At 35.4% G+C, this 20,118-nt stretch overlaps 1 protein-coding gene across 10 annotated transcripts in view; it reads left to right on the forward strand.

Moving 5' to 3' along the window:
• Window positions 1–7,612: 7,612 nt before the first annotated feature.
• The window catches only part of LOC136832227 (uncharacterized), a 111,202-nt gene continuing 98,696 nt past the window's right edge, over window positions 7,613–20,118 (forward strand). For 2 of the 10 annotated variants that reach the window (XM_067093071.1, XM_067093063.1), the window contains exons 1-2: window positions 7,613–7,717; window positions 9,393–9,903. The gene's annotated coding sequence lies outside the window, so the exon portion shown is untranslated. Of the gene's footprint in view, window positions 7,959–8,202; window positions 8,511–9,392; window positions 9,904–20,118 lie in introns of those variants that run through there. The other 8 variants (XM_067093070.1, XM_067093062.1, XM_067093061.1 and 5 more) reach the window with 7 other exon arrangements.

Here is a 20,118-nt window from a genome sequence, read left to right on the forward strand (position 1 = left end):
CTATATATATATATCTTTATATATATATATATATATATATATATATATATATATATATATATATATATATATATATACTACAATATAAGACAATATAAGTCTTTAAGACAAGAAGTCTTCAAAGTTCTTTATTCAGTCTGCAATAAATTATAAGAGCAGTTAAAACTAAAGTTAAAATAAATAATTATTATAAAATGATAATTAAGTTTTTATAACAAAGTTAACATAAAAGCAGAAAAATTTTTATTAAGGCTCAGTTATCAGTCCATTCCAGTATATCCTGACCCAGAACTTTCTAGCATTAGAACACATGTCAAAATGTAAAATTCATGGAAAAACATTTTTTCGATTCTCAGTGCTGCATCTCAAACTGCCTTTTTTTACCTCTGAGTTGTTATATATAAAGCACCTGTCCTATATTGAATAGTAACACTTCTGCGGTTTCTCTCTCTCTCTTAAGGTGTTGTCTGAGCATTGACGTTTCTTCAGGCCATTCTTCCTCTTGCTTGTACTGTAAAGTAGTTAAATTTCCCTCAAAATTGATGAATTTTAATATTTTTATTTATTTTTAAGAATAAAAATTTTTCTGTTTTATGTTAACCTTGTTATAAAAATTTTTACTGTCAGTATAATAATTATTATTTTAACTAGTTTTAACTGCTTTTAATTTATTGCAGATATGATATATATATTGCATTTCTGAATAAAGAACTTGAAGACTTCTTGTCTTATGGATCTCCTGATTGCATTTGCCGCTTGACTGTTGGCTATATAATACACACACACACACACACACACACACACACACACACACACACACACACACACACACACACACATATATATATATATATATATATATGTGGTGGAAATATATGTGGAAATTGAAATGGAGACTTCGAAGACTGACAGTAGAAAGGAAATATGTGAGTCGCGCAGAACAAGGATTTCTGATTTCCTCAGAGAGGATACGTAGAATGGTGGCCTGGTGGGTGTTACAAGGCTACTTAAGCTTTTGCTTAAACGACCGCTTTATCGCATTTTGTCTATCATTTTGTGGTTTTCTGTTTCTTACGTATTTAACGCTACTTTCTTACGTAACTGGGCCTTAGTTCCACGGTCCTGTCTGAGGGCAGCTGCTTCATTATTTCTCACTTTAGAGGACATTCCTCCTTCTTAAGGCTTTTTAGATGTCTTAAACCCTCTAAAGAAAAAAAAAAAAAGAAAGATGACTGGACTATAGGGAATATACATGAAACTACTCTCAAATTCCATTGCTAATCAAACAGTTCATTACAGTAAATCTTATTCTTTCTAGCGAGCGTTGAAACGTTGTCATTCTACCCTGAGTAAAAATGCAAAATAATGGGCCGTCTTGTCGCTTTAGGATTTTCTGTTTAGTTAATATCAGTGAAATGAAAGCACGAAGGAAACAACTTTTTGAAATGTATCGTTCATTCGTTTAGTTTTGCTTCGGTCGCTATAAATTCAGGAATGTGAGAAAGGATTATGTTCAACACTTAATTTCGTATGATTATTTGCTAGTTATATTTTCACTCGGAAGAGGATGACCAGTTTAAAATACCAATGAAAATAATGCAGACTCTACAAAATAATCGTCTTCCCTTTAAATATTCTTCGCTTTCTATCCGGTAGTTCTGAACATTAATCATTATCTAACGTTTCACACAGTTGCTTCATCATACTGCGCATGTGGCACTTATTACATTATAGTGTGTTACGATGCGCAGGGAATAATGGATTGTTAATTAAAATATGACACTGAACTGTTATGACTACAGCAACTACACAGGTGCAAGTGCGGAAACAAAGTGTCACGTTTGTTTTGGTTCCCGTCAAGAAGAATCGAAAGAAACAACACTTCAAAGAAAATACGTAAATTATATTCGCCATTTCATCGTATACGTCCATTTGTCTATCAGAGCAGGAGAACGAGAGAGAAAAGAAAGTTTTTTAGAGAGGAAAATAGACAATAAAAAAAAAATTGGACAAAGAAATATAAGAAATAAAAACGACTCTTTATGAATGTATGGTACGTGTCTAAATGGGAGATACATTTTTCCTTATTTATTTCCGAGCAGCAAGTGTCACGAGTTAAACTGTTTCAGATCAATAGTGTTCCGAGTTGCTAGACCATGGAATGCCATTATGTGAAGGTTTCCGTGAGAGAGAGAGAGAGAGAGAGAGAGAGAGAGAGAGAGAGAGAGAGAGAGAGAGAGAGAGAGAGAGAGAGAGTTAATGACTATATGCATAAAAGAGCACTGTCATGCGACTTCACATATCATAGATCTTTTTCTATTCCATTAACTTAATTGGCCCCCTTTCTTAGTGTGGTATTTTTTTTTTTGATTGATCTATTAAGCCCTGTGGCACGATCGGCGTCACTTAATCTTTAATCTTTAACAAGGTCTGCGATGGATTATTCTCATATATATACTCATACTACCCTTCTCTTCTGGTATTAAGTTACTCTTCTTTTGCAAAGAACCTAAAAATTCTTCTTCTTTTACGGAAAAATCTTGAAATTCTTCTTTTTTGTAAGTGATTAGATTTTCTTTTTCTTTGGCAGATAATTTCACCGGCCTCATTCCTCTGAGAAAATAAAATAAAATTCTCCTTTTGCGGATGATACTATCAATTAATTTTTTTAAATTAAGAATATTACCAAACTTCTTTTTCTTTTGTAGAGAATACAAAAACAAAGTTTTCCTTCTTTTGTTGAAATGCTGTCCAATGCATCTTCTTTTGCGGAGGATATTACAAACTATCCCTCCCCTGTGCATAATATCAAGTTCTTTTGCTAAAGTATCAGAATCTTCTTCTTATATAGGATATTATGAAGCCCTTTTGCGGAGGACATTTTCAGTTATCCGTTTGTAGAGAATACTATTATATTCTCCTTTCGCAGAAGATACTGAAGTCTTCTGCGGCGGGTATCGTAATAATCTCCTCAATTTGTGGAGGATATTAATAAGTTCTACATGTTTTGAAGATTAAGTAAAACTTTCTTCAGTCGCTATGAAAATCGTCAAATATAGCCTAAGCTCAAGGAATAAAGACGACCCGTTAGCGCTCTTCTGAAGCCGTTTCCGAGTCAAGCATTCAGAGAGAGAAAAATAGGAAAACATAGGCTGCAATGACAAAATGGGACAAATCTATCTGCTCATTTCCACTCAGAAGTCACGGCAGATAAGGAAGTGGAGAAGGGAAAGAAAAAAGTGAATTACAGTACGGGACAAAATAAAACAAGTAAAATATGCGCAGAAGGTTTCTTCGGCGCAATCGAGTTTTCTGTACAGCGTATTATCAAGGTCACCAAAAATATAATTGTCTTTCGGTGGTCTCGATATAATGCTGTATGAGCCGCGGCCCATGAAACTTTAACAACGGCCCGGTGGTGGCCTATCCTATATCGTTACCTGAAGCACTATTATGGCTAACTTTAACCTTAAATAAAATAAAAACTACTGAGGGTAGAGGACTGCAATTTGGTATGTTTGATGACTGGAGGGTGGATAATCAACATGCCAATTTTCAGCCCTCTAGCCTCAGTAGTATTTAAGATCTGAGGGCGGACAGAATAAAGTGCGGACGGACAGACAAAGCCGGCACAATAGTTTTCTTTTACAGAAAGCTAAAAGGTATAAAAGGGCACAATAACGAAAATTATTATCTAACTTCAATGGGGCTTTTGCGGAATACCAAGCGTTCAAAAAACTGTGAAGGACAAGAGTTCGTTTTGACAAATGAACGCCCAGTCCTCAATAAGAAAGAATATTTGATTCACATCAGCTATTTCCTGTTGCCGTCAGGAGCTGGCTGGCGAGAAAGGCAGGTAGGCGAATAAAGAAAATGTGATGAAGCTCGATTGAAGTGAGTGGTAAGAGTATTTAAAGTGCGAAGCTTTTTGTTTTCCTTCAGCACCTCGAGGTTTTCCTCATCGATCGCCCTTTTAGCGTGGCATGATTTGCAACACTGATGCCTTTTAGCGACTCCATATTTTAGCATCAAGTTGTTCTGAATGCGTATCATTTTAGTTTTGGAGAATCCTACAAAGGCTTTGATGACTGAAGCCAAATAATGTTATTCTCTTCTCTGCGCTGTTATTTATATGTTGGTTCTGCTAAATTAAGGAAGGACGCTCGTTATTCGCATGTAATGCAATAACCAGTACAGTGCTTTCTTTTAATAATGACTTAAAAGGACTTGAATGAAATCAATGTTGCCTACGAGTAATGGGTACCGAACTGATTTCTTGAGGTTCGTATGGACCCTGGGATGAAAGTGCTTAAATGAAGGAATAAAAAATGAGCTTTTCATTTATTTTTTTTAAGGGTCTTACAGTTGGAAAGACTTACTCGAAACCTGCATTCTTTCGGCGACGAAAGCTCGTTTTATTGTAAATCTATATGCTTGGCTGCAGGTCAGGGCAATTACCCCATTTTTGTAAAAGAGAGGGAGACGACGCGGGGCAAGGGGGGCGGGGGGAGCGGGGGGGAGTGGAGTGTTAGCGGCCTGAGGAGGGACATAAACGTTAATTGCCACCTCTGAGGACATTAAATTACTCGAGATCGCGAGAAATCCTTTTATATACGCTTCTTAATTCGTTCACTTACGCTATTATCCCTGATTCTATCTCGTTAGCTTCTGCATAACACCTAATTATAGTCCACTGGTTGTCCAGCGATTGCTAAAAATACCAGATTTTTTTTCTAAAACGGACGTGTACCTAATGTGTTTAAAGATATATAAAGAGCAGAGCTCAGTAGGTCACTACGTACTTGAGTTTACGTGCCAGCTCTTTAGTTTCTTTGCATGGAGTGGGCGATACAAGTTGCCAGTCTCCCGTAAAAATTGGATGAAAGTTTTTTTCTTTTTCGTCAAAACTTCAGATCCTTTGTTTAGCAGGTCTCCTAAAACTACTTGAAGTTCTTTACACTTTGGTTCTTAATTTACTGAACTGAAATGACTGTACACGTCCCTCTAGTCTTCCTGATATGTCAACTATTAAGGTATGTGGCTATAGGGATGTTCACTTGCCAAGAGAAATTGTAATGTTGCTGAATCGTGTCTTTACCTTTGCCTCCAGTTTACTAGAACTTTTGTCGAAATGCAGACCATTATGTATAACAACTTAGGAAAATTGTTCTTGCCGAATGAAAGTTCAAATAAATGTGTAGTTAATTATTGAAGAATTAGAAGCATATTTTTCTGAATGGAATTAAGTATGTTCAGGGCTCTTCCATCTCAGTGTATGTGAATCCTTTGGATACCTGTTGACAAGTACGGTGATCAGCCGAAAAAAACGTCATCAAAACCCACTGTTGCGACGATGGAGCTGCAAATACGCAGCATTGTCGGGAACCTTCAACAATAGAGAGTTATGGGTTTTTAGAAACTGCTACTATAAGGGCTATTGAGTTCCTTTGCCGCTATTGCTCACGGCAACACGAGGTCGATTTCAGAATTCCCGTTATGCTGCAGTAACCAGCTACCCAACAGTACAATACAGTATATGCTGGTAGCCTTCCTGTCACACTTCATTATCCCATCACTTTATTCAGTCATTTACAAGGAGGGTTGACGAACTGTGAAGACCGATATTCACAAATATACCCAGGCCTACATACGTGGTCAAAAGCAAGAATATGAAAGATAAATGAGTTTTGTTATGTCCTTCAAGTTACAGAAAACGTTTAGTATTTCAAGTCGAATTTTTTTTCACATGTTTTCCATAAATATAGAATTGCTAGGTCTTAGATCAGTATTTCCATTTTGCTGGTTGCATTCAGGAACTTCCGCGAAACCAGGAAATATTTATAACGCAGTCTTTATTTTCAACGGGCTTGTCGCTTCCTTTCAGGGAAAAGCCGCATCTTTCCTCATATCAGTCATTTCTTTCCTCTATTCCTTCATCGTTAAATCTATTTATTTAGTTCTTCCTGCCATCCCCACCCTCTTTTTTCTATTATTCTTCGCTCCCTCCCCTACTATAATTGTTCATCCAGTCGGTATGTACAGAAGAAACATTAAAGAATACTCATAGTAGCGTGAGTCTTGAAATGGAGAAACGAATCCACAGTTATGTGTGGGTACATATATTCAAAAATCAATCTCTACAAAGATTCCCGAAAACTCCCTAAAAGATCTATTTTAGAATATGTGTACCCATCCGTAACTGTGGATTTGTTTTTCCAAAGAAACATTAATTACTTCTTCAGTGTTAACGTGACCAGTCTTTTTTAATGCCAACAGTTTTACAGTGAAGAAACTTGGACAGACCTGGTTAATCATTTTATAGGCTATCTATTCATAACAATCCCAGCAAGGCATGAAAAGTTTGTGTGTTAATGGGTTTCTCAGTTGACTGAATGATTGATTTCCTAGGCTGGCGTTACAACGAGCATAGTAACCAATTCTGTAAACGTACATTTCTTTTCTAAATTTTAACTAAGACAGAAAAAGGCTTCACGTAAAATTCACAATATTATGACACGATTTCGTTAAGAGAGAGGCTGGTTGATCGACTCAGGGAACAGAGAGCAAAACACAATAACACTCATTTGTTCACCTCTTTCAAGACGAGAGATTCATAGCTAGCATGTGTGCGTATCAGTACTAGAGGTTGTTGTTAAGGGACAGAATCGATATGCATGGGAAAGCTACCATATTTTCTATGTACCTACATTACGCACCGAGGAAGAAGACGCAATTGCAGTCGTCTTTTGTTTGCGTGCAGTTAAAAAGGGGCGCATATCGGTCAAATTAATTTTCGAACGTGTCCAAAAATACCAGTTATTTCAGGTGATTAAATAATTGGCAATAAAGCCAATTAACAGCTGGATAAGAATGGACTTTACGAGGGAAATTTAAGTCAGACAAGTGTCATATCAATCACAGAAAGCAAAGACAAACAAAATGCGCCAAGAACAAAGAGCGCTGATATATTCTGTTCTCTTTTCGCGGACATTTCTGAAGAACTGAGGGCGGGCACTTTGTCGGAAATGGGTCTCCAGTGGTTTTTATTGTGAAACAAGAGTAAAACAAATAAAGTGGTAATTCAGACTGTGTAGAAAGGAGAGAGAGAGAGAGAGAGAGAGAGAGAGAGAGAGAGAGAGAGAGAGAGAGAGAGAGAGTAGTAGCCAGAGTAATGAAAGAGGCAGAGAAGAGTTGAGTAAAATCCCGTGTGTGATGAGAGAGAGAGAGAGAGAGAGAGAGAGAGAGAGAGAGAGAGAGAGAGAGAGAGAGAGAGAGAGAGAGTCGTTCAAGGGGTAGAAGCTGACAAAGAGAAGGATGGATGGAAAGTCAAGTGGGCAGCGGCCCACACTTTCACGGAGAGAGAGAAAGAGAGAGAGAGAGAGAGAAAAAAACAACTGAGTAAAACCCCGTGTATGAGAGAGAGAGAGAGAGAGAGAGAGAGAGAGAGAGAGAGAGAGAGAGAGAGGGAGAGAACAGCTAAAGATCCTGTGTATGAGCAGAGAGAGAGAGAGAGAGACAACTGAGTAAAACCCGTGTATGAGAGAGAGAGAGTGAGAGAGAGAGAGAGAGAGAGAGAGAGAGAGGCGTGTAGAGAGAGAGAGAGGTGCGTAGGTGCGTGTCTGGTGGCACTAACTAGCCATGAGTGACATACAGCAGTGTTCTTGGCTGCTTAGCACTCGATACGTTTTTACTCTCATCCAAGCGCGTCCGGAGGAAGGTCGGTCTCTCCTCAGCCTCGTGTGGGAGGCGATGAAAGCGACGACCCGAAGGAGAAGGTCTTGCTGAGAGCGACTTTCGTAAGCTCAGTCGTCTGGAAAAATTGGTCGTTTAGTGAAGTTTGACTTTACGCAAACCGGACATTTTTTTCTTTCGAAGCGTCTCACATCAAGTGGTTTGAAATTTTTTTTAAACATCTCACATCAAGTGGTTTTGGACTTTTTCTAAACGTCTCGCATCAAGTGATTTTGATTTTTTTTTCTAAATGTCTCACCTCAAGTGATTTTGAATTTTTTTTAAACATCTCACATCAAGTGATTTTGAACTTTTTCCTAAATGTCTCACGTCAAGTGATTTTGAATTTTTTTTCTAAACATCTCACATCAAGTGATTTTGAACTATTTTCGAAACTTCTCACATCAAGTGATTTTGAACTTTTTTCTTTTAAACGTTTCGCTTCAAGTGATTTTGAATTTTTTAAACATCTCACATAAAGTGATTTTGAATTTTTTTTAAACAACTCACATCAAGTGATTTTGAATTATTTTCCTTCTAAACGTATCACATCAGGTGATCTTGAACTCTTTTCTAAACGTCTCACTTCAAGTGATTTTGAATTTTTTTTCTTCTAAACGTCTCACATCAAGTGATTTTGAATTTTTTCCTTCTAAGCGTCTCACATCAAGTGATTTTGAACTTTTTTCTAAACGTCTCACTTCAAGTGATTTTAAACTTTTTTTCTTCTAAACGTCTCACATCAAGTGATTTTGAATTTTTTTTCTAATTGGCTCACAGTAAGTGATTTTGAATTTTTCCTAAACGTCTCACATCAAGTGATTTTGAATATTTTTCTAAACGTCTCACAACAAGTGATTTTGAATTTTTTCCTAAACGTCTCACATCAAGTGATTTTGAATATTTTTCTAAACGTCTCACAACAAGTGATTTTGAATTTTTTTCTTCTAAACGTCTCACATCAAATTATTTTTAATTTTTTTAAACATCTCACATGAAGTGATTTTGAATTTTTTTCTTCTAAACGTATAACAACAAGTGATTTTGATTTTTTTTTCTAAACGTCTCACGTCAAGTGATTTGGAATTTTTTCTAAACGTCTCACGTCAAGTGATTTTGAATTTTTTTTCTTCTAAACGTCTCACATCAATTGATTTTAAATTTTTTTCTAAACGTCTCACATCAAATAATTTTGAATTTTTTCTTCTAAACGTTTGACATCAAGTGATTTTGAATTTTTTTCTAAACGTCTCACGTAAGTGATTTTGAATTTTTTTCTGAACGTCTCACGTCAAGTGATTTTGAATTTTTTCCTAAACGTCACACATCAAGTGATTTTGGATTTTAATTCAACTTCTATTTTAATGAGTGCCAAGTGTGTGATTCCTGACTAACAGTGGACTATAAACTTGTCCTTTTAGCAATATCTGTGGCATTTCCCCATAGCTTTATTTCTCTTGACAGCGTGTCTGAACTTAGCAGTTTATGTACAACGCTATTTGATCCTGTCACTCCAAGTAGTGTGTTGCTTTTCGAAATCAGATACTTCTTACGCAGAGAACATATGTTGACGCAAAATGTTTCCACCTAATTTCTGAAACAATGCAAAATATTTCCACCTCATTACTTAAACAACGTAAAATATTTCCACCTTATTTCAGAAACAAGGCAGAAAAGGCAATTGCAAGAGCACGTAATTTGGGCTGTAACTGGGATATAAAGGTAACATTTCTCCTGTGAATGAGAATGTCTTCACTGGTCAGCCAAAAACTGCCTTATTCTGTGATATGATGTTTTCCATCTTATAAAACCCGTAACTTTGACGTAAAGTATGCTGACAGAAACGCGCTACCAAGCGAATTTACGAGTGAAACATTTATAAGTATTTCAATCCGTATAATCATATTTGACAAATTGGTTGAAAAATTATGACATAGGGATCCTACGAGTCCCCGGAATCCTACGAGCTGTATGATATCCATTACCGGCCACTTTCCTCCCAACATGGACGAGGAAAACAGGCGATTCACCGTCGAAGAGCAAACAGAACTCACTCTCAGCTTTGCTCTTTAGATATCACAGCTTCTCGCAGCACATACAAAGCACAATAATAATAATCACGTCACTGCTCTACGCGATCGTAAACAACGTCTCCCGAGAATTCACCAGAGGGTAAGTTGCCTCGTATTATTTTCTTCTCTTAATTCTAGTCTTGGTCATGTGGTATGCCTGTGAAATTACCCAGAATTTTTTTTTTTTTTTTTTTCAAAATCCGTTTTGCTCTTTTCTCTCTCCCATTTTGAATTCTATCCTTTGAACTTTTAACCTCAGTTGTCTATAGGCATAAAAGCTTTTCCATCTTCTGACAGTACACTGATCTGTCAGGAAAACTCCGGGTATCTTTACAGATATGTCTTACATTATAATCTGCCTCACTTTGCATTAACTTAGCGGTCTTTTCCTTCTTGAGGATTCATGTAAAGAGAAGCTGCAACGGAGTTACTGGTGAATGTTTTATTTAGGCGTGAACAAACGCAGTTTCCGTTAAGTAATGGAATTTTAACTGCTGAACTGCATTTGTATTTACTGTTTATATATACAAGAATTTTCTTCCAAACTGTTGGTAATAGTATTTCAAGGTCTTCTAAGTTGGTTGTAGGACTCTTGTTTTCTTGTGTTTATCCATTTCCACCTCAAGAAGCGATGATAATAAAAAGAACTCTTTCAACCTGCTGCAGACCGGCATGAAAATCTCCAAGGTAAGATTCGCGTCTGTCCTTGAACCCTCATGATACGAAAATATAGAATAAACAAGTGACAGTGAATTAAAATCACACCTGACTGACCGGCATCGGAACAAGGTCAGGGCATGCCGCAGGCCATATATGTCCAGCCCAGTTTTGATAAATTTCAATATTCTCTTCTTAAGCTCCAGGGAAGGCGCCAGAGAGTCTGGTGGTTGTCAGGCCAGAAAACTTTCAGTTGATTGGTTAATCAGCTTCCCCTTTGGATAAAATAAAACCTGTCAGTCGTAGAAAAGAGCAGGTTCAGTTCATGAGGTCGTATTCTTGCCTGTCGAATTGGGCTTATTTTCTGTTGAATATTTGCCAGCCACTCAATCTGTTCTGCCCTAAAATGGAAGACTGCAGTATCTGCAAAAATACAAAATTGAGAAAAATGGCAGGTACTGCAGTTTTTCCTTGTCTTACTACTGATTTTGCAGGTACTGCAAATGGGGCCCCCTAAATAAAGCATTGGAGAATAACTTGTGTATTAGTGTTTCATGAACCCAATAGGTGGTATATCTCAATTTCGAAAATTTTCCAGATATTGCAGTTTTCCATTTTAGGGCAGTGTTGTATAGATCAAGCCTCAGCAATGAAAGGTATTTACGAAAAGTTGCTGGTGTTAACGAGATGAATGCGGAAATTTTGACTTCCTTAGGTTTATAAGTCGGTAACTGTAAACGCGATAGCGGCGAATTTTCGGAAAGCTCAAATTTCAAATCAAGTCATTTTCGAAACCTGACTTTCCCCAATATTTCAAGGTGGGGCGTTGTTGTGAAAAATAGTAGAATATTTCAACTTTTTTTATGCAAATTCTGGCTCAAATCCCAGTGTTCATGACAATTATTCTAATAAAATTCTCATGAAACCCCGTTTTAAATTGAGGTAACTCAATTATGAAAATATCCAGAAGGATACTTTGGATAACTAGGTATTTTTGAGCTGATGTCTGACAATTATTCTTTTTTATCTAGATTCCACATCTCAAAGGAGATCTAAGATGACCAGTTGACATCCACTTGGGAAAAATAATTAAGATGGCCTCTTAAGTGGCCATTTTTGTAAGAAATCTAAAATTACTAAATAATTTCCACCTTAGGGTATCTTTTACCTGTGCACATCTTTCCCCTAGATAAAACTTTCGAAATATAAAATAGAGTTCCACTTCATAACAGTTATACTGTAAACACTTGGAAAAATCTCATTAATCTTGTTTAACAACAGAGCAAAAAGCAAGGTAGTTTTGTATGCTATTGCAACAAAAGAAAAGTCTGTTTAGGTCTAACAACATTCAACTTTCATAAATTCCGTGAATATGCATTTCATCTCGTAATAGGAAATCATTATGTTATCACTTGACACTGCATTTCTTTGTGTAAATATTTAAAAAAAATTGCAAGCTCTTGTTTTGCCATCTCAGCAGAATTTGAGAGCAAGAAATATAAGGAACTACTTGAGAGCTGTTTGTCATTTTCATAGTGATGTATTTTTTGGGTACGTGCCCACATACTTATAAACACATACGAATGTTATTACCTATGATATTGAGATAACATCCTGAAATCCTCATGTAAGGCATAATTCATCGAGGTTAGAAATCCTCAGATTCGCTTGTTTTGTCCATATGATTTAAGTTAAAAAAAGTCATTACGGATAGTGACGTTTTCCCATCCGGATTCCTTTACCCGTCTGATTTTTGTTTAATGTTTACAATGCAGGAAACCGTTTTCGTTATGTTTGCAGTTTTATAGCAAACAGTCAGGTTTGAAGGTTTTCATTCTGACTGGGTAAACATCGACATAGGAAGTCTAAAGCTTGAATAAGTTTAGATATTTTCCATAAGAGAAAAACTAATTTTACTGGAAAGAAAAATGACAGAGCATTAATAATAATTAATAATAATAATAATAATAATAATAATAATAATAATAATAATAATAATAATAAGAGAGACAATGAAATCTGAACTCATCATGATTTCTAGGACGTAATTGACACGAATCTTTAAATTTCCCCCAATTACTGATGATGCTTCTCGGAGGGTTAAAATGAACGTCGCAGTTGAAGAAGCAAAACAATTTAGTGTCGAATTACATAAAAACTACCTGAAGAAGTTGAAGACAGTTTAAACGCTACTATCAGATCTTACTTCGATAAAAACAGTTTTATGGCCCCCCCCCAAAAAAAAAAGAAAAGAAAAGTGTCACTGAAACTCGTACCGAACCACAGCGATTTTGTTCGAGCAGCAATACTGCACGATGAGGTCCGATAAACAAAGAAAATGATTCAAATCTAAGTTAATCTAACAATTAGAGTATCCTTTAGCCCAGTAGCCTCTGCAAGAAAGGCTTGCCGCCGACTTTTCTTATCTACCGGATGCAAACGATAAGAGGACCTTAGCTCTCTCTATTGGCTTTGTCCGAAGGGCGCGGCTTCTCCCACCTTCTGTAGCTTTGAAATTCTGGCTGATCATATTTCTCTCTGTTTGTTTGTTAGGAAAGTAAGAGTATACTGTAAGATGGGAATAGTACTATCAGCATATCAGCATTTATTCTTAGTGATTCGAAATTTAATTTCGAATCACTAAGAATAAATGCTGATATTACTATTCCATATATATATATATATATATATATATATATATATATATATATATATATATATATATAGTATATATATATATATACATATATATATATATATATATATATATATATATATATACATATATATATATATATATATATATATATATATATATATATATATATACATAATGTGTATATACATGTGTCTGTGTGTATATATATATTCATATATAAAAATATACTTATTATGTAAATATATCTATATATTACTATATATATATATATATATATATATATATATATATATATATATATATATATATATATATATATATATATATATGTATATACACGAAGACTAAAACCAAAAAATTCCAATTCAGTAAAATGCCCGCTATAATACTGGTCATTCCATAAATGAAACATTTTTTATCATTCTCATTTCCTACAAAGCAACTGGATTCAACACTGGTCGGTTCTGAATTACATAAATTGCGTTGGCTTCAACGGAAATATCTTTGGTATTCATTGGTTTATTTGTTATTTGGCATTTTTTTTATTTTGTGAATTCAAAAACTAAAGTGTTTGTTGCTTTTATTTCCGTTACCTGCACACTGGCACCATCTTCTGTCAGAATTAGAGTGAAGTGAATATAGAATTTAGGCCAAAGGCCAAGCGCTGGGACCTATGAGGGCATTCAGAGCTGAAATGGAAATCTGACAGTAAAAGGTTTGAAAGGTGTAACAGGAGGAAAACCTCGCAGTGAAACAATGAATCATTTGTTATGAGAGGGTGGAAAGTAAGATGGAAGAAAGAGAATATGAGATGAGGTACAATAAAAGAAACGAAAGGGGTCGCAGCCAGGGCCGAAGGCACGCTGCAAAGAACCTTTAATGCCTACAGTGACTTCACGAGGTGTGCACTGACAAACAATTATCCTACGGGGAGTCAGAATCAGAAGAGTAGCCTAGAATAGTCTTTTGTCCTGAGAATTTATTTGTCGCGTGAAAGTATTCTATACTTCATGGAAAACGGAACTAGCTTAGGATGGGTTCTGTCTCATTCATCGGAGATCATTTTTTACCAGTTGCTCCTCGCACCTGATTCCTACATATCTCTTGTGCACCGCCTAAATCCAACCATCTCTTTGCTTTTCAATAAATGGCGATTACTTTAATATTATTGAACCGGCCAATAGATGTAAAATTCTATCTTCTTAACCCACTCGAAGGCCTTATATATTTTTCGTTATGTAAGTTAATGAATTATGATTCAGAAGGACTTGTGCACGACTGACTCTTCGTAAATGGATAACCCAGAGCTCGTGTCTTGCCTAAAACAGGAGGAAAACAAAAAAAAAAACGGGAAAATAATAAAAAAGAAAGGCTAGGGTCTACAGCCGGAGGAAAAAAAACTCAAAATTGCGCCGAAGTTTCTTCGGCACAATTGAGTTTTCAGTCCAGTGGTGGCCTCAGCACGGCCCATAAAACTCTTAGACGCGGCCCATGAAACTCAGCCACGGTCCAATGGTGGCTTATGTTGTTGGTACCTATAGCGCTGCCAGAAGTACGATCATGGCTAACTTTAACCTTAAATCAAATAAAAACTACTGAGGCTAGAGGGCTGCAATTTAGTATGTTTGATGATTAGAGGGTGGATGATCAACATATCAATTTGCAGCCCTCTAGCCTCAGTGGCTTTTAAGATCTGAGGGCTGAAAAGTAAAACCTGTATCTTTAAATAAATTAAGATTATGAGAAACAACCACGAGAGAACGATGGGGAAAAATATTAAAAAATTTCAAAAGCTGAAAAGATAAACTAAATAGACAGGCATTAAAATGATCTGACAGAATGACATATTTAGCCAAATACGTTGAAGATTCAAAACAATACCTATGTTCACCTTTCTTCAGCAGACGTAAATATTATTTTTCTAATTTTCACAACATCGTTTCTGTTTTAATGAAGCAATTTGTTATTGTTATTTAATGTTTTTTTAGCCGATCTTCCTCGAAATGTTTTGTTTCAACATTAGATTACCAGGAAGTTTTTATTATTGTGCCCAGACAAACCGACCTATCACCGGTGCACCCGATTTCTTAATGGCTGGCTTTGATTGAATTCATTTTGGTTATTTTTGAATAAAAACAGCTCTTATGAAGATTTTTCTGAAGTATGCGTTTATTTTCAGTCTGGAAATAAAAAAGTACGTATGCGTGTATGTATATAAAGAATTAAATTTCTTTGGTGTTGGTGTATATATATATATATATATATATATATATATATATATATATATATATTATATATATATGTATATAATATATAATATATATATATATATATATGGTATATATATATATATATATATATATATATATAATATATATGTGTGGGTCTATGTGCATTTATATATATATATATATATATATATATATATATATATATATATATATATATATATATATATATATACATGTATGGTATGTATGTATGTATGTATGTATGTATGTAAGGAAACAACATCTTTAATGAATTCATGGGTGTATATAGCTATGCAAAGAAATGAAATCTATCATATGCATATAAATATGAAAGTAAGTAGCAAATACGAAAATGTATGTATCTATACTTGAATGTAAGGCAATAGAACAAAACATATTTATTTAATTGTATCTATGTATGAAGAGAAATAATATAATACATGTATGTATGAATCTATGTACTGATCTGGCCATACTAATCATTTAACCTCTCAGTCTCTATTATTATTATTATTATTATTATTATTATTATTATTATTATTATTATTATTATTATTATAATCCACCGAAAACCTTGAAATCCGAAGGGAAATGAATGAAGAATGCCTCCTTGCTAGGCGGAAGTTGAACTCACGAATTTCTGACTTAAAGAAATGAAATCATATATGTATGTGTTGCAAAAAAAAAAAAAATCAAATACTTGTGAATACATGTATGTAAAGGATTAAAATAAGTTCGATATGTATATGTGTTCGTACGTAAAGGAATATAAAACTTTTTATCTGTATGTATAGAGAAAATAGAATAAAATAGCAACATGTAACGGGGTCTTTCGCAGATGAGGAAACTGTTTAATGTTGTATCATGAATGATCTACGAAGCATTTGTCGTTTATTCTTTCCCATTTTCAAACTCTTTACGTTTATCCTTTCACCTTTTAGTTTTCTATAAAAGAAAACTATTGTGCCGGCTTTGTCTGTCCGTCCGCACTTTATTCTGTCCGCATTTTTTCTGTTCGCCCTCAGACCTTAAAAACCACTGAGGGTGGAGGGCTGCAAATTTGTATGCTGATCATCCACCTTCCAGTCATCAAACATACCAAATTGCAACCCTCTATCCTCATAGTTTTTTATTTTATCTAAGGTTAAACTCAGCCATAATCGTGCTTATGGCAACGATATAGATAGGCCACCGCCGGACCGTGGTTAAAGTTTCATGGGCTGCGGCTCATACATCATTATACCGAGACCAACGAAAGATAGAGCTGTTTTCGGTGGCCTTGATTATACGCTGTAGCGGCTGTACACAAAACTCGATTGCCTTCGGTGCAATTTTTACTTGTTTCCATCTCATTACTGTTCATGGCGTTAGGCTTGCCGAAAATGAATTGTCCATTTTAACAGCGTTGTTGTCAATTTAGGGAATTGGACGCTTCATTCACTTTTGGACCCGTTGTTGTCACCTAGATTAAAATGCCGTCAATTTAGTTAATGCTTGCGAGAGCTCCATTTACTTACTTTTAAATAATTTTAGCGGGAATGTCTTTTTCTAAAGAGAATAGAGAAAGGGTTAGATCTATTTGGTTATTGGTTTTGATGCTTGGAAAGGAATATGTTGAGAACCGTTCCTGCGTGTGTGTTTGTGTGTGCGCAAGTGCTGCATGTATGTGCGCTGTGTGTGTGTGTGTGTGTTTACGACGAGAGTGAGGTTTGATAGCTGGATACATAGCAAACACCGAGAATCGTACACGTGTGTGTGTGCGCGCGCGCGCTCGTGCATGTGTACGTGCGTTTGTGTGTGTCTATATACGTGTAAGAGAGAGAGAGAGAGAGAGAGAGAGAGAGAGAGAGAGAGAGAGAGAGAGAGAAAAGTTGTCGAGGTTTGATAGCTGGGTGAATTACAAACTTTTGGAAATAGATACAAAATTAATTAACCACACCAAATAATAAAAGGACTTATTTCACCTTTCAATTCCACCTAACAAAATTCTTCCTATTTTTCTTTAATTGAAAATCTAGTCCCAAAGTCCAATTTCCTTTGCATGATTTATCTTACCTGGATTTTTTTGATTATCGCCCATTTCATACAAGACCTCTATCGTCGTCAAATACGAATAAGCTTCAACTTTCTTCTTTATTTCCTTAAGTAAAATTATTATTTTTTTAATTATTCACAAAAATTCACTGAATATTAACTTAGATTAGTTAATGTTCCTCTGATAAACTGTTGCCCTTTATTCACCCACTGACACACTTACTCCTTTCATACACTCATTTATATCCATCACCAAAGGATCGATGTTTGTTAATGGTTATTAAACAATTAGACTAAGCTTTGATCGTTTTAAATACGACGACAATAAAACGTTTGCTACTGATGCTCAAATTAGCGAAGTGTGGAAGAATTAAAATTCCTAAAAAAAGCTAAAAGCTATATCTGTATATATATATATATAGGAAAGATATATATATATATATATATATATATATATGTATACATATATACATACACATACATACATATACACACACATACATATGTGCATATATATATATATATATATATATATATATATATATTATATATATATATACAAACCTTTGACAAACTTAAACTAGGGTCAAAGGTCATAGTGACAGATCGGAAGGACTGGCTCGGCAAGATATTCCTGTAAGGGGGTTATTCTCTTTAATATCATTAAATAATTTAACTAGAAGACTGCCTTGAAGAGAAATTAGAATTGATAATGATGCGATTGGAGCGATACATTATTAGCTTAAAAAATACTCTTAGGTCCCGTACTGAAGTACCTGGCTTTAAACTTTATAAGTATTGTTAACAGCTCAACTTAGGCGAATCAGTATGTATGGCCAATTGCCTTTTCCCTAATTATTGTTCGTTTTGCATTCTTTGTTTCTCCCAGAATGGAGTCTCTTTTTCAATCAGTAGGGAAACTGGGGCCATTCTAATTCTCATAGACTTGGGGGAAATCTTAGTTAAAAAGTTGATTTTACACTTGCATATTAAAAATCATTACGGCCTTAGGTTAGGTTAGGTAGTTTCGCTTGAACTACCGTAATATTTCATCTATAAATCTTTTAGATTTTTTTTTAAATCAAGTTTTACTAAGATTTATGATCCTGAAAAAAGTTCCGCAAACCTTAATGAAAGATGTTATGTCAAACTTAGCCTGGGTAGTTCACAACACTGAACCATATTGAACTTGGTGCTTCAATAAGCTGAAATAACAGATCAGTAAAACTGTTCAGAGTTAGGCACCTAGGAAACTTTGGAAAACTACCTTTTACAGCTGGAAAGAGCTTCTCATTACTAACCTGCTTCACTTTCATGAGTGGAAAGAGTCAAAAGTATACTCTTAATACACTAACAAAGTACAAAGATCTATGCTGACTATGAGGAAATGAAAGAGGAAAAAAAAAGAACTCTGTCTACTAACAGAATAAGTCTAATCTCGAGGCATCGGCAACGCTCACTTACCCATGATATGACTGAAGTCGATTTCTCGTGTACTTTTCACCTTCAACTGCGGATCATAGAACCCCCGGGCTATGGGGGAAATGTTTGGGGGGCTGGGGAGGGAAGGGAATGGAAGGGGCTTCCCTTTGCCCTGATATCGTACATTCATTATTCAAGTGGCGTCTATACGAAGGTTGACTGACAGACGGCATCTGCGCAGTGGGCGCTCTCTCTTTCCCCTCTGCTGAAACGACTGGTAAATAGCCAAGTCACCTTCCTGTTGATAAGGCAAGCGGCACTTTTATTCCATCAAGTTTGCAAGGGGATACTCGGTTTGGTTTGCGATATGCATTTATTCATAAAATCCTAATTTGAGGTCGACTGGATTCTCAGGGACTTTTCCGCCGGCTTTCAGTTACAAGATTTAGCTAAGTTAGGAGATCTGAAATGTTGTTCGCATTGTTTATCCTTTTAGTGCAATTCCTTTCTTCCTGGTTCACCCTTCGTTATTCTAAGATCTCCGATAATCTCTTAACTGGCGGACCACAAAGCCTGCATTATATTTTATTATGCCTTATGTTGTGCATGGATTCCGGAAACAATGTTGATATGCTTTTATTCTTATAATATATCTGGACGTTTCCTGTTACCTGATGTTCTTTCCTGATGTCATCATTTAAAAGATTTAGTTATTTAGCTTCAAAAGTAAATTTATGAAAGCTAAATAGGGGCCATCCCCACCCCCCACAAAAACTCAGACACAAGCACACAGAAATAATAAGATATGGAGTAATATTTCTAGAATATGAACAAGGAAGCGAGAACGAGAACTAACAAGGAAGTTAAGGAAAACTAATATTTCACCTTCACTGCAAGCCCCTACGTGTGTTAAACTTAGAAAATTTCCAAACTGAACTTTTTTTTCCTTCTGTATTTTGAACTGCCTTAAACTTTAGATTCAAGGTATAGACTGGTTTTATGATTTATGAAATTTAGGCTGTCAAGCCAGACCCTGTCTTTAGGCTTTAAATTCGATGCTATTATTGAAAATCCAACACTAAACGTACTACTTTCGAGGCAGTAGTCTCTAAGCTACAAGCTTTAATTATTATTATTGTTCAGAAGACGAACCTTATTCATATGGAGCAAGCCCACCAAAAGAAGAAACAGAAGATAAAAGGAAATGCAGAAAGAGATCAGTCATTAAAAAAACAGATAAATTAAGAAATAAATAAACAGACAGGTAAGAAACAGAAGATAAAGGGAAATG

The sequence above is a fragment of the Macrobrachium rosenbergii genome, chromosome 49 (assembly GCF_040412425.1).
Source record: "Macrobrachium rosenbergii isolate ZJJX-2024 chromosome 49, ASM4041242v1, whole genome shotgun sequence".
NCBI lineage: Eukaryota > Metazoa > Arthropoda > Malacostraca > Decapoda > Palaemonidae > Macrobrachium > Macrobrachium rosenbergii.